We start from the raw sequence: 14,000 nt of genomic DNA on the forward strand, positions 1-14,000 counted from the left end.
TTTCAATGATGTGTTTTTTTTATTTACTTTGATTAGCATCTCATGTACTTTGAATAAAATATTTTGTAATTCATCATAAGATGGCATATACTCATCATTGAATTCATTTGATGAATCACTACAAGAATGATCTAAGGATTTGGATGACGAGGTTTCCTTATTGTCCCAAGCCATAAAACAAGTATAAGCAACCTCTTGGTCACTTGATTCACATTCTATAGTACTTGTACTATCCCAAGTAGTGGCTTTCATGGCCTTTTTGTTTTTCTTCTTAGACTCTTTCTTTAGTAGTGGATATTCCAGTTTTATATGTCCAGCTTTGTTGCAATTATAACATGTGGGGGTTTTATTTTTAGATTTCTTTTTTCTAATTTCTTCTTCCTCCTCTTCATCTGATTCAAACTTGGATTTTCTTTTGAATTTATTTTTCCTTTTTAGTATCTTTGCAAGTTTCTTAGATATGAAGGATAGTTCATCTTCATCCATTTCTTCTTCATTACTAGAGTTTTCTTTTGAGGTTTTAAAGGCTATTGACTCTTGGGCTTTGGTTTTTCCACTCCTTTCATTCATTGCCATTTCGTATGTGAGGAGAGAACCTATAAGCTCATATAGGGAAGTGTTTTTAAGGTTTCTTCCTTCCGTTATGGCAGTGGCTTTTGGTTCCCATATAGATGGCAGCCCTCTAAGAATTTTCCTTATTATCTCATAAGTGGTGTAGGTTTTTCACTTGTAAGCATATCAATCCTATTATCCCTGACATCTATAGTGCCTTCGTAAGTGACTTCTAGCTTGTCCCATATTTCCTTAGCCGATTTGCAAGCCATTACTCTATTAAATTCTGTAGCATCTAAAGCACAATATAAAGCATTCATAGCACTAGAATTAACTTGCAACATCTTATGATCTAAGTCTGTCATATCATTTTTCTCCTTGGGAACTTATTTTCCATCTATTAGTTTAAGGGGAATTAGGTCACTATCAATGACAACCTCCCAAGCTTTCCAATTTATAGTTTGAAGATATATTTGCCTTCATGTTTTTTTTCAAAAAGTGTAGTTATGTCCACAAAAGATAGGAGGTCTAGTTAAAGATTGTCCCTCTCCAAAGGGAGCTACGCCTAAGTGAGCCATTAGGATATTTTTATAGCTACTAATTATGATTTGCTATAACCCCTCTTTGATACCAATTGAAAACTAAGATGTAGTCCCAAGAGGGGGGGGTGAATTAGGTTTTAAAATTTCTTTTAATTCCCTTCAAGAATCCTTAACCTCTTCTAAGTTTTTTTAATGAATTCTTGTTTCTTATTGTTTTATCAAATACACAATAGATATTCAAAAAAAAAAAAAATTCAATCCACAACCACAACACAAGTACTTAAATAATTAAGTAACCAATCAACCTTTCAATCAACCACACTATCCAAACCAATCAAACACATTCAATCAAGATTTATGTTGCAACTTAATGAAACTTCTTAGCTTTTTCAACTTGTATGCAGCCTTGTTGTTAATGCAATCCATTTGATAATGAATTATCTTTCTCAATCAACACAATATTCACGCTCTTCCCAAAATTCATAATTCAAATAGACTCTTAGTTAATTTATCTTTGGGTGTTAACCAAGTAACGTACTCCCTTATGGTTTCCACAAAGTATTGTTTAACCAACGTACTCCATTTTGATTTATGCAAACCAAATCAATATTAGACTTTAATTTTACTTGATTTCTAAATATACGTAGTATATATGATTACCAATTAAACCATCCAAGCAATATATATGTGCTGAAAATAAAGAGTAAGGGAAAGAATGAGTGAGACTAGGATTTTTACGAGGTTCAGTTTATATTCATCCTACGTCCTTGCCTTTGGCAAACCACCAAAGGATTCACTAAAATTAGTTCCTTTGATGGGCAGAACAACACTGTTTAGACACTCCTTCAATAGGCTAGAGCCCGCCTCGCCAAACGATGTACTCTCGTTCGGTCACTCCTTAAAATAGGCTAGAGCCTGCCTCTCTAAACAATATCCCCTTACTTAGGCAAGGATCCAAGCAATACTTGGAATTCTCAATCTACAAGATACAAATCAAACAGATGTACAAAGAATGCTCCCACAAAGAGCTGGTTAGTACAAATTCAGCACAATATACTTAAATGTAAAGTTATCAATATGAAATAGGATGAAGCTCAAGTGTAGAATTCACCAATATCCTTTTTAGATGAGGATTTGTAGTAGGAATTTAGAAGAGTGAGGATCAACGCTTCAGAATATCTCAGCAAAAGAGTTTTGCAATGAGTGAGCACGAGAACTTTGTAAGAACAAGAGTGCTTTTTTGCTTCTCAATCATATTTTTCAATTCTTGGCATATTTTAATTTCCAAAACCATGTACTTATAGGCTTTCAAAAGGGTTTTCGTGTTGCCTAGGTTTACTTGGAGTATTTCCCAAGCTTTTAGAAAATTTGGGGCACAAGAAACTGATATTTAAAAAATAAAAATTAAAAAAAAATTTGCTCATTAACAGTTTTTAGACGACTGAACCTTCGAGTTCGGTCTTCTGAAGTTCCTTAGCCTTTGAAAATTTTGAACTAGATACAGGGTCAGACAACCGAGGTTGAGGGTCAAAGGAATGAGGCGTCGAGTTCAAACGACTGAACTTAGACTTTAGTCTTCTGAGGTGCTTCTACCAGTTTTTGTCTTTCACCACAAATTCTTCAGACGATCGAACTTAGAGTTCAGTCTTCTAAAGTTGCCACTTCAGGCTTTTGAAACAGAAACTTCAGTCTGCTGAAGTACTTGTTTTCTGATTTTTGAATTCCAATTCAAAACATGGTTTGCTCTCTTTATTTATTATTTTATAAAACATTTTCTACGGATTTTAAATAGGTCTCTAAGTCAAGTAATTCCCCTAAAGAGCTTTAAAATATTTCAAATAATATTTAAACATTAAAGTACTTACATAAAGACTCCTAAGACTTTTCACATTCTACGTACTTGAGTCTTCATGCTTTGTCTTTCTTTGAGCTCTCTTACTTTGCTTTAATTTGGTGTTTAACTAATCATCCATGTTCTCATTTTCTTCAAGCTTTAAAATATCATCTTTAAATACATGTTTTGACTCTTTTAAGCTTAATTTGATCCTTGTGAACACTTTGACCTTGCTTTTTCGTATATGATCCCTGAAATAACATTACTCACACAAATATGTTAAGTTCCACTTTTCTATTAGCATCAAATCAAGATAACAAGATTTTAAACCTTGTAAGGCCAACATTTCCCTTTTTCTAAATATTCTTTGTGTACTAGTCTTATTTTTGCATTTTCTATCCTAGAGGTGATATCAAGTAGGGAGATAGAAAATTAGGTCTTGTAGCCTACTCAATATGTGATGGCTGAGCCATCCTTAGAGATAAACTTATTTCATGGACTCCTGTTTGATCTTAATTCTCATTGGTGGTATGAAGACAACAAAAGAAGTGTAACGATTTTCCTAACTAACTATGAAAAGAGAGAAACTGAAAAATAAGTGGAAGAAGAAAAAGAAATACTCCACATTAATATGCAACGTACAATAAAAGTAAAGCTAGAGACACAACACATGTTTTACACATACAAAGACTCTTCAGCAGCCCAATTCCTCAAATATATTCATGACTGGTCTTTGAAAAGGTTGATCTAGGGTGTTCTTGGTTGGATATGTCGAGCAAGTGAGAAGATGCTAGGGTGAAGGACATGAGACCTCACAAATAGGCTGGATCCCTTTTCTCAAACTAGTCCACTCCATACATTTAGTGTTTGTTCCTTACAATGTGTGGGATGTTTGATCATGACACTCCACTTCAAATATGATGAGTGAACCCATTTTTTTGAGTGTTTTTGGGAGTCTACCAAGGGCTGAGTCAAGATGACTATTTTATAGGTGTCCTTGGATGTCTTTCGTGTAAGGAGTCATGCACTTTACACATGCTTTGTAACTTCACCTATTTATACTTGAATTCATATGGCTACATTAACTCTAAATTGTAATTGTTGGTTGGCGTTATGTGAGGATATTGTTCTTAATAACTATATAATGATGAGACTTGCATGAATAACTTGCTTCAAAGTTGAGTGCATAGCAGAGTTGTGAAGGAATGAGCTCGCATGTAATTAGGTGATATTCTTGTATGTGAAATGGTATATCTATGTTGTATGTGTATTTTCATTTTATGTTCATTGAAACTGGTGGTTGTGGGTATTGCCCTAAAAACCCTCAAGAGTCTAGAACTTGTCCACTAGGATCAACTTAGGGGTTTAAAGCCTTGTTTTATATGGTAAATGCAACCGTGTTTCCCACAAAAGAGGAGCTAAATAGGATTTGGTAGTTTTCTTAGTCTTTCCTTTGCTCGAGGACTAGCAAAGTGTAAGTTTGGGGTTGTGATGAGTCCCTAAAATGCATGATTTTAGACCCTCATTTACCTTTGTTTATCCTCATTTTATTATGCATTTACCCAGAGTTATCAATGTTCTGAACTATGCAAAGGGTATAAATTAGTGTTAGTCATGGCATATTCCAAGTGTTCACTAAAAAATTTAAATTTCTATCAATTTGTGCTAAAAGATGCCATGCAGTGTGTCCTATGCCCTATCCCCAACTTAGAACTTCAGTGTTGTCACTGAAGTATAGAAGGAGAGAACCTGGTGTGCATGGGAGGAAATACCACATGGTGCAAATAGAAGCACTCTATGTATCTATATCAAACATATAGAAACCAGCAACAACATGGATGCAAGAAGACACTGTAGCACAAAATACATCTAAAGCATCCAAAAACACTATGTATATTTCATTCACGTCAAAAGGCAGTACAATCAGTTAGGAGCAGTGCAAGTGGTTGGCCTGCCAATCAAAAACATGATGTAAGGAAATAAAGGAAAAGAAAAGAAAATAAAAATAAGCAAAAAAGTGTCGCAGAAGCACAATACACGAATCAAGAGAAATCAAAATGACTCTATAGATCTAAGTTGGAGTCAAAATCTAAATTAGATGAAAATAGCAATGGTTTGGCTAATGTGGCATCACGAGCTAGCACTGTCTCTCTCAGGTACCGAAGCTGATTGAGGAAAATATGAGGACATAAGCAACGTGGCAAGAAAGCCTGGAGTGGCATTTTCTGGTTAGGCAGGGCCACCGGTGGGAGTGATTGATATGATGGGAAGGGATGCAACAGCTTTTGTTGGTTAGGCTTGGCCGCCAGGGGTTGGACAATAGGAGGTGGCACAGAAGAATGCAGCAGACGCAACTGCAAGTTTGCAGTCGGTAACCATTGCATCTTTAGGGACTCTACTGAATCCTAGTCGTGGGGCCGATCCCCGTCATGAGCTTTGTCGCATCCGTATGCATGAAGCCCTTACTGCCCCCAAAGCTTCTTCCTATGCTCTTGAAGTTAGCTGACCCATTGTCGAAGAACGTCATCTTGGTAGGGCCCGAAGCCACAGACATTTGACGGTGGGTTGAGACAAGTCCAGAGATGAGTCTTGGGAAAATTCTTGCCCTGGGATAGGTAGAGAAGACATTTTTGAAGTTACACTACAGACAAATGGCTATCTAACTTAGATATGGTGCATCGGGGACCTAGTGACAGAGAGGGGTGACGACAATCACCCAAGTCACAACAATTGGTAGGAGTTGAAGAGTCAGGTGTGGCACTAGATTTTAAATGAGTTCTAATCATCCCATCCAAGTCGCACCAGCTCTTGTATTGGTCACACTTTAGTGTTTTGAACAATGGGCTATTAATTGGGAACTAGGTCGTGTGCTAGCTCAATGATGGTAGCGATCATGGTTGAAACATTCAATATTTTCAAATTTTAGAATAAGCAGGGGCTGGACAAGGTCGCCCATATTGTGCAAGTTGCCCTTCTAGTTATGCCCCAACGTTTCCTAAAGCTTATTCTTAAGACACTAAAGCCTGCTAAACCTACAATGTACACTTTAAGGAATCAAAAAGAAAAAAAAAATCCTTGGGTTGCCTCCCAGAAGTGCTAAATTTACCGTCTTTAGCAAAATGCATCAATGCTCATGTCGTACTCAACTTGGTTCAACAGGGAAGTTGTCCTCCCTTCTATTCTTGCCATCCCCTTTTTTTCATACCCCCAACTTTTCCTCTAGCCTCCAATCTGAATCATGAATTACAGAAGATTGCCTATACAGGTCCTTCAGGTTGGAGGTGGGGAGGCTTTTAGGCTAAAGTGTATCTTCCAAAGGGTCCCCCACCACTGAATTGAAGGGTCCTTTTCCCCAACATTTATATCAATTGAGTCAGTCCTTAGCTTGGATGACCATTAATGGGTATTGCAGAGCATGAAATACATTCAACCAAAGTTGCCTATGGCCCAAAAAGATATCCATGATACCTACCCTACATTGAATACATGCATTAGCCGTGGCTAAGAATGGTGAAGGACAGGAATCGGATTCTTGGAAAGCTCCATATCTAATATGATGAAATCAATAGGGTATTAGATTTATCCCACTTTGACCACCACATCTTCTACCATACCTCAAGGTTCTTTAAGGAATCCATCAGCAAGACTCATTGTGATCAGGGTGGGCTTCAGCTTCCTAAGGTTAAGTTGATGGTAGGCCGAGTATGGAAGGATGTTCATGCTCGCACTTAAATCTAAAAGAGTCTTATCAATAGTATGATTGCCGATGTCACATGAAATGGTTGGTGTACCGGGGTCTTTTAGTCTAGGAGGAAGGTGATTTATGGTCATTAAGCTCCTGTGCTTGATCAACCTCACTTGTTCATTCATAGATTCCTTTGATTCTTTCTATAACCTATACAGGTCCCTGATGATTTTTTCATTCCTAGGTGTTTTCATCATCGCATCCAAGAGGGGCTTGTTGGCCTGAAGCCATCTAAATGCGTCCAAAATGGACTTAGTTGTGGCTCCCTTCTTAGCTGAACAAGGCATAGGAAGAACTATGGGGCATGGTGCTAGAGAGACCTGAAAGGCCCTAAAGGGGGCATAATGTGGCTTGGTCCCTCCAAGAACGGATAACGAAATATAGGGGTTATGTTTTAAACTACAAGAATCGACATTGAGTGTAACCCTCTCCTCTTACTCATTCTCCACCTCGCTCAGTTGCTCATTAGCCCGTTTATCTACCATCCTCCCACTTTGGAGAGTGGTCAATGCTAGGACCTGCTCGAGGTATGATGAGGAGCCAGTGTCTAGTTCACATTCCACCCCATATTGTCACTTTGGGTTTGCTAAAGGCTGACTTGGCAATTTTTCTTCATCTCTCCAGCTCAAAACGGTAACTGGTTGCCCTAGGGTGGTTTCTAACTTCACGATAGACTGAGAGTGGGAATGAAGGAGTTGTTGATCTATTTGATGATCAACTTCAATGATTTTAAGGGCTTTCAGCACCGTCTCTAGAAATGTGTCACACTTACATTGGGAGGGAGACGACTATTGAAAGGTTGAAGATCTGGGGGCTAAATCAGGATGATTTTGAAAATTTTAGGATGGACGAGGAAGTGAAGCATTAGGGGCTTGTGGAGATATTTGGGATTTGAAACCCAAAGCTTGCGATCTCCATGATAAATTGGGATGCTGTTTCCACCTAGGGTTGTAGGTATTTGAATAGGGGTCGCCTATCATACCAATTGTGGGTGGTTTTCATTTCCTCTTGCATAAGTTCAGGCTGGGAAGGCGCATGTGGGCAATTATAAAATGTATTGGAAGGATTAGAGTAGATTGCTCAAACCTCCGCACCTGCCATTTTATGCGATTGCGGTCCTAAGGACAAGCATTGATCTAACTTTTTGGATATGGAGTGTAGGGTAAGGGCTAGGCCATGGCTTGCTGGCAACTCATAAACTCCCTTAGGTTTAGAAGTGGATGGGTTGGGGGGTCTACGAGTAGCAACCATATGTTGCTAAAAATTCTTAACTAGGTTCTCGAAAAGTTCCTATGCCTCATTCTCATGCTTTTTTAGGAAAGTACCTCTGCACGAGGCATCAACCATGGACCTATCTCGCTAAGCTAATCCTTCATAAAATTTTTGTATTGATTGCCACTTGGAGATCTGATGATGTGGGCATTTATGAAGTAGGTTCCTGAAAAGCTCCTAGGCCTTAAAGAAAAGTTCGCCATCCATCTATGTGAAACTCGTGATTTCGCTTTGCAGTTGGTTAGTCTTCCCAATTAGGAAGTACATTTTCAAGAATTCATTCTACATGGTGGCCCAATTGGTCATCGAGTTTGGCTCTAAGGACTTCAACCGATATTTGGCCTCATCCATCAAAGAGAATGGAAAAATCCTAAGGTGAAGGGCATCATCACTAAAATTAGATATACAGATAGTGGAGCATATCACCAAGAACTCATCTAGATACTGATAAGGATTTTCAGTGGGCAGCATCAAGATGATTGAAGTCTTAATCTCGAATTGTGTCACCTAAACATCCAAGAACCGAATGCAAGATGGCGAGGTGTATGCATTAGGCACAAAATAATCCCTAAAAGGCTGAAGGGGTTGCTCTCCAACCACGGGTAAGGAGGGAGCTAAGGGTTCCGTGATTTGTTCAATAGGAATCGATGGGTTATTTTTGGCCATAGCTTTCAGTTCAGACAACTCAGCTTTCTCTGGATTAGAGATAAGTTTCCTAAGAGACCTACGATATTTTTCAATCTTGGGATTTATGGGAACTATCTCAAGTTCCAAGGAACGTAGACCAAACATACATACTTTAAGCACAAAGATGCAAACTTCAACATGTAACCAATAAAATAAAAAAAAAAACAAAAATATATACAAACAAAGAAAAAATATCCTAAAAGAGGGATTGGCTAACAACTGTACCCCAGTCTCCGACAACGGCACCAAAATTTGGTAGGCTCACCAAAGCTTGGGTCCTTAACTACCAAAAATAATATTTATAAAACCTAACTATTCCCATGTTTCATTGTAAACCTTTTCTCAATCAATTTATTAATGTCCTACGTAAAAAGAGAGATAAAAACAAGATATTTTACAATGGGTGAAATCTAACCAACTACAGGAAAGCAAGTAAAAACTATATTACCCTACTCTTATAAAGCAGTGCTAAGATTGTGAATTAGGTGCTAGACTTCTTGCCTCTAACTACATTCAACTAGGAATACATAAGAGTACTAACCTGAGTTCTCTCTAGACAAAGCCGGAGAGGGTCGTTCTAGGGAACAAGGTAGAAAGGGTGCACCAACCGTCCAAAGTACGGTAGGGAACTAGAGTATACCCTATCTCAACAATCACGAACCCCTCCGCGTATCCGTAGCCAACTACTTATCCTAACTAAAAGAATAGTGTCGACTATATGAGTCCTATCATGTTTTGATAATGACAAATCACTTGGTATTTGACCTGTGAAATTGAGTTTGTGAACCTGATTATAATTTAGAATGCACGAACGGTAAGCTTGATTTGGAAGCCACAACGAATCTAAAGTACATATCACTTGGCCCAATCCATGGAACTAGAAGAATAAAAGGATGAAGAAGAAAGCTTCAAGTCCAAGATCTTCAATGGGAGTGGTTATTTAGAATTGATTGTATTTATATATGTCATATGATATAATTCGAAGCTTAAATATACACTAAATAGACCTTAGGACTCATGCATTTCATGAAAGATACATTTACATTAGTTATATGTTGAATAAATTTTTAGAGGAAAAATTTTAAAGGCCTCTTCGATGAACCCCATGGCCTCGTCAATGAACACATAAAGGCCACTCGGCGATGAACAGTTTTCTCTCGTCGACGAAAAAATATCGAGAGCCCAAAAAGTTTAGACAGTGCTCTCATCAACGAATGCATGGCCTTGTCAACAAACTAGTTTTGTACACTCCTCAAAAAATGTACCCTTTCGTCGATGAAGGTCGCGGTGCTAAACGGCATCTCAACGAGGATACGCATGGAATTTACTTAATCTAAATGATCCAACAACCAGAACTTAATCTAGGGTTGAGAACACATACAAAAATGATCTCTAAACCCTAGAAGAACACTTTTTTGCATATTATTGAAAGCCTTGAACTTTTTGCCTACATTTTGAGAGCCTTGAATCCTACTGCTAAGAATCTTTGCTTGCATTCCAAAGAATACACATTTGTCTGGGCATTCTCATCATCAAGATTCAAGTGAATACATACACAACTTCTGCTAATCTAGATTTGATCTTGAAGTTTGGAAAAATCTTTCATTGAGTATTCAATCTATTATTAAACGATATTCTTCTCCATTAGTTGTTTATATAAAAATATTCTTGGGAGTAAGACACTTATTTCCCCATAGTTATTTATTTAAAAAAAAAAAATCTTTTGGGAATAGCACTCTTAAGATTGAATCCTTGTGATATTCAAAGTTACATCTTTATACAAAGAGTTTTACATTATTGGTGCAAAAAGTACTTTAAAAACTATTTTTTTTAGATCTTTATTATATCCAAAAACATATCTTTATTCAAAGGTTTAATCTACAAGTTATTTGATAGTAAGAACTTAGATCTCCATATTATTCAAGACTTTTTTTAAAGTTCTTATTTGTTATTCTTGCATAAAGTGAGTTGAAATCAAACCCTAAGATCTCCAAGGTTTTTATTTTTAAGAAATTTTTTGGGAGATATTGATTAACAATAATTTTGGGAAGCATCACATTACTTATATAATGATCTTATCATTACACACATATTGAGCTTCATTATTTTCATATGAGTATGTACTAGAATTTCTATTGTACTCACTAGCTTGGTTAGAAGAATTTTGAGTTTTGCAGAAATTGTAATCTTTATATTGTATTCACGGTTCGAGCCGTCAACCAGGGTTGAGGAGGAAGTTACACCTCTTATAAGCAGCAGATTGTAAGGAAAGCTCTATCCCAGTTAAAGGAGCAGATTTTTAGTGGAATCCTTAAGTGGGTTACTCAAGGTGAGGATGTAGGCTGGGGTAGGCCCTCATAAAAATCGAGTTTGCATCTCTCTTACCCTTACCTCTATTTAATTTCATTATTTTGGTGAATATTGTGAATATTTTAAATATATAGTAGGTCTACAAAGTAATTAGGATGCTTAAAGATATACAAGCTACAAAAGTTTCCCAAAAATATTTATTAAGAAAATATATGGGAGAAACTTTAAGCTTACTCTCAACGATAATTTATAAATAAAAGCTTATGTGAGAGTTAATTCTTTTGAATGAAATAAATGCCCAAACACCTTCTTTCAACAATTCCTCAAATGCAATCGATTTGCAAATGAAAGAAGTGAAAGGATAGATTAAAGCTCTCTTAGAACAAGATTTTTCAAGTATAAATGAAGAGAGTATAAGAAATAAGGCACAAAATATTTGAGAGAATATTTGGGCTAATCCTTGCTAATTATGCTTATGAAAGAGGTATATATAGAGTTCCCAAGAAAAATGACTATTAGGAACATAGAGGGTATTTTAAAATTATTTAATTAAAAAATTAAACATGTTTTAGTACTGAAAAATGATCAAACCCGAGAGGTTCAATTGACTGAGCAAGGTCTTGGTCGACTGACCTCGGGCGATTTTCCAAACCTTCGAAGGTTCGGTCGGGTGGCCTAAAGATTCGATCAGTAGAGCCTTGAAGGCCGGTTGACTGAGCATGTTTTGTTCTTCCATGACTGATCGACTGAGCTTTTAAATATGGCAAAAAAAGGAAGTTCGGTCGACTGGTGAATGCACTGATTGACTGGCCTTAAAGCGTAATTTAAATTTTGCAAGGTTCGGTCAATTGAGGAAACTTAATTAAAAAAATGGTCGGTCAACTGAGCTTTGTAAAAGTTTGACTTCTGGCCTAAGGCGTCATTAGTCGATTGAGCCAAATAAAGTAGTCAAGAGCCAGTCGACTGAGGTATTTCTGAAAATGAGTTTTAGCCTAATTTGACTTTGAAGTTATTCCAAAAACATTTGTATGATTGTAATTTTTATAAAAAAAGGTCTTTGATGAAAGTGTTGGTCCCTAAGGTTTATCTATAGTCTATATTCAAGCTTAGCATCATATCATATGGAGCATGCATTATTACAAGCATATCTAAATGCAATTACAAATAAGAAACATGTTATCTTCTTCTTTCGCACTTCACTTTCCCATGGAATACGCCAGGAGTATGAGCTTTAAGTCCTTTATTGGATTTCATGTTTAGTCTCCTTATGTGTGTGTTGAATAACATACCTATTCAAATGCTAAATACACACATAAGGTACTTGTGTTTTGTCAGCATCAAAATAGGGATTGGACTCAAAAAGTCAACAACAGACTTAGAAAGAATTTGATGATTTTGAAGTGGGCGAGGAGGAGGAGCAGTGGGTGATTGTTGAGGTCTTTGAGCTTGAAAACCTGGAGCTTGTGGCTTTTAGGAGAAGTTAGAATGTTTACTCTACCCATGATTGTACTTCTTAGAGTAGGGATCATTGGTTGGCATATTGTACCAATTATGGGTGGCTTTAACTTCTTCTTGCACAAACTCAGGTGTGGGAGACACATGGGGCTAGTTATAGCAAGAATGAGAGGGGTTAGATCAAATGGCACACACCTTAGGTGATTGTCCTATGAACAAGACCTGATCTAATTTCTTAACAATGGTGTGCAAGGTAGGTACCAGGTCTAGGTCGATGGCTAATTCATAGACTCCTTTAGGATAGAAGAAGAAGTTTGGGAGGGTCTACGTGTAGCAATAGCATACTACTGAGAATTCTTAGCAAGGGCCTCAAAGAGAGCCCAAGCCTCATTCTCATGCTTCATGAGGAAAGTACCTCCACAAGATGCATCAACCATGGACTGGTCATGCTCAGCTAATCCTTTACAAAAAGTTTGAACTAATTACCACCTAGGGACATGATGGTGAAGTATTTTATGCAAGAAGACCCTAAAAACTAAGATGTAGTCCCAAGAGGGGGGCTGGATTGCATTTTAAAAAATTTTATTTTAATTCCTTTTAAGACTTCTTAACCTCTTTTATTTCTTTTAACCAATTCTTGACTTGTTTGTTTAATTTATCAATCACACAAGAACTTAGTTCCCTTTTTTACACTCAACAACACAACTATTTAAACAATCAAGTAACCAATCAATCAACCAAATCTATTATCCAATCAAACACAATATTCCAAACCGAGATATATAGGATACAAGATTTTAGCTTTTATTTGTTTGTAGCCCTGTTGTTAATGCAATCCCTTTGATAATGAATTAGATTTCTCAAAGTGATTTTGAACTAAAACATTCACACTCTTTCCAAAATTCAGAATTACAATAAGCTCTTAGTTAATTTATCTTTGGGAGTTAACCAAGTAACGTACTCCCATATGGTTTCCGCAAAGTATGGTTTAACCAATGTACTCACTTTCAGCTTACGCAATCCAAATCAAAATTAGACTTTAAGTTTACTTGATTTCCAAATATATGTAGTATATATGATTAAAAATTAAAACATTTATGCAATTTATATGTGCTAGAAATAAAGAGTAAAGGAAAGAAAGAGTGAGACCGAGATTTTTACGAGGTTCAGTTTATACCTCGCCTATGTCCTCACCTTTCACAAACCACCAAAGGATTACTAAAATCAGTTCCTTTTCCAGGAGCAACAACACTGTTTACACACTCCTTCAAAAGGCTAGAGCTAGAGCCCACCTCTCCAAACGATATACCCTCATTCGATCACTTCTTCAATTAGGCTAGAGCAGCACCTATCTAAGTGATATCCCCTCACTTAGCCAACGATCTGAACACATCAAATCATCCAAGAACTACAAAAGGTATGAAGTAATCTCTACGTACAATAGAACTCTCAAAACATAGTAGATTAGTACAATTTCAGATCTAGGTACTTTAACAATTTAACTACCATTAAGAAATAGAATTGAAGCTCAAATGTAAAATTCACCAAGGGTTCGTTTGTGATTTGAGAGAACTCAGTATAAGAACCTTAGGTTGGTGTTTTA

General features: G+C 36.8%; 1 non-coding gene across 1 annotated transcript; it reads left to right on the forward strand.

Moving 5' to 3' along the window:
- The first annotated feature begins 8,078 nt into the window (after positions 1–8,078).
- On the forward strand, positions 8,079–8,184 carry LOC131163160 (small nucleolar RNA R71). The gene has a single exon (XR_009138939.1). It is a non-coding gene; the product is annotated as a small nucleolar RNA R71 (small nucleolar RNA).
- Positions 8,185–14,000: the final 5,816 nt, after the last annotated feature.

This window comes from Malania oleifera, chromosome 8 (assembly GCF_029873635.1).
Source record: "Malania oleifera isolate guangnan ecotype guangnan chromosome 8, ASM2987363v1, whole genome shotgun sequence".
NCBI lineage: Eukaryota > Viridiplantae > Streptophyta > Magnoliopsida > Santalales > Ximeniaceae > Malania > Malania oleifera.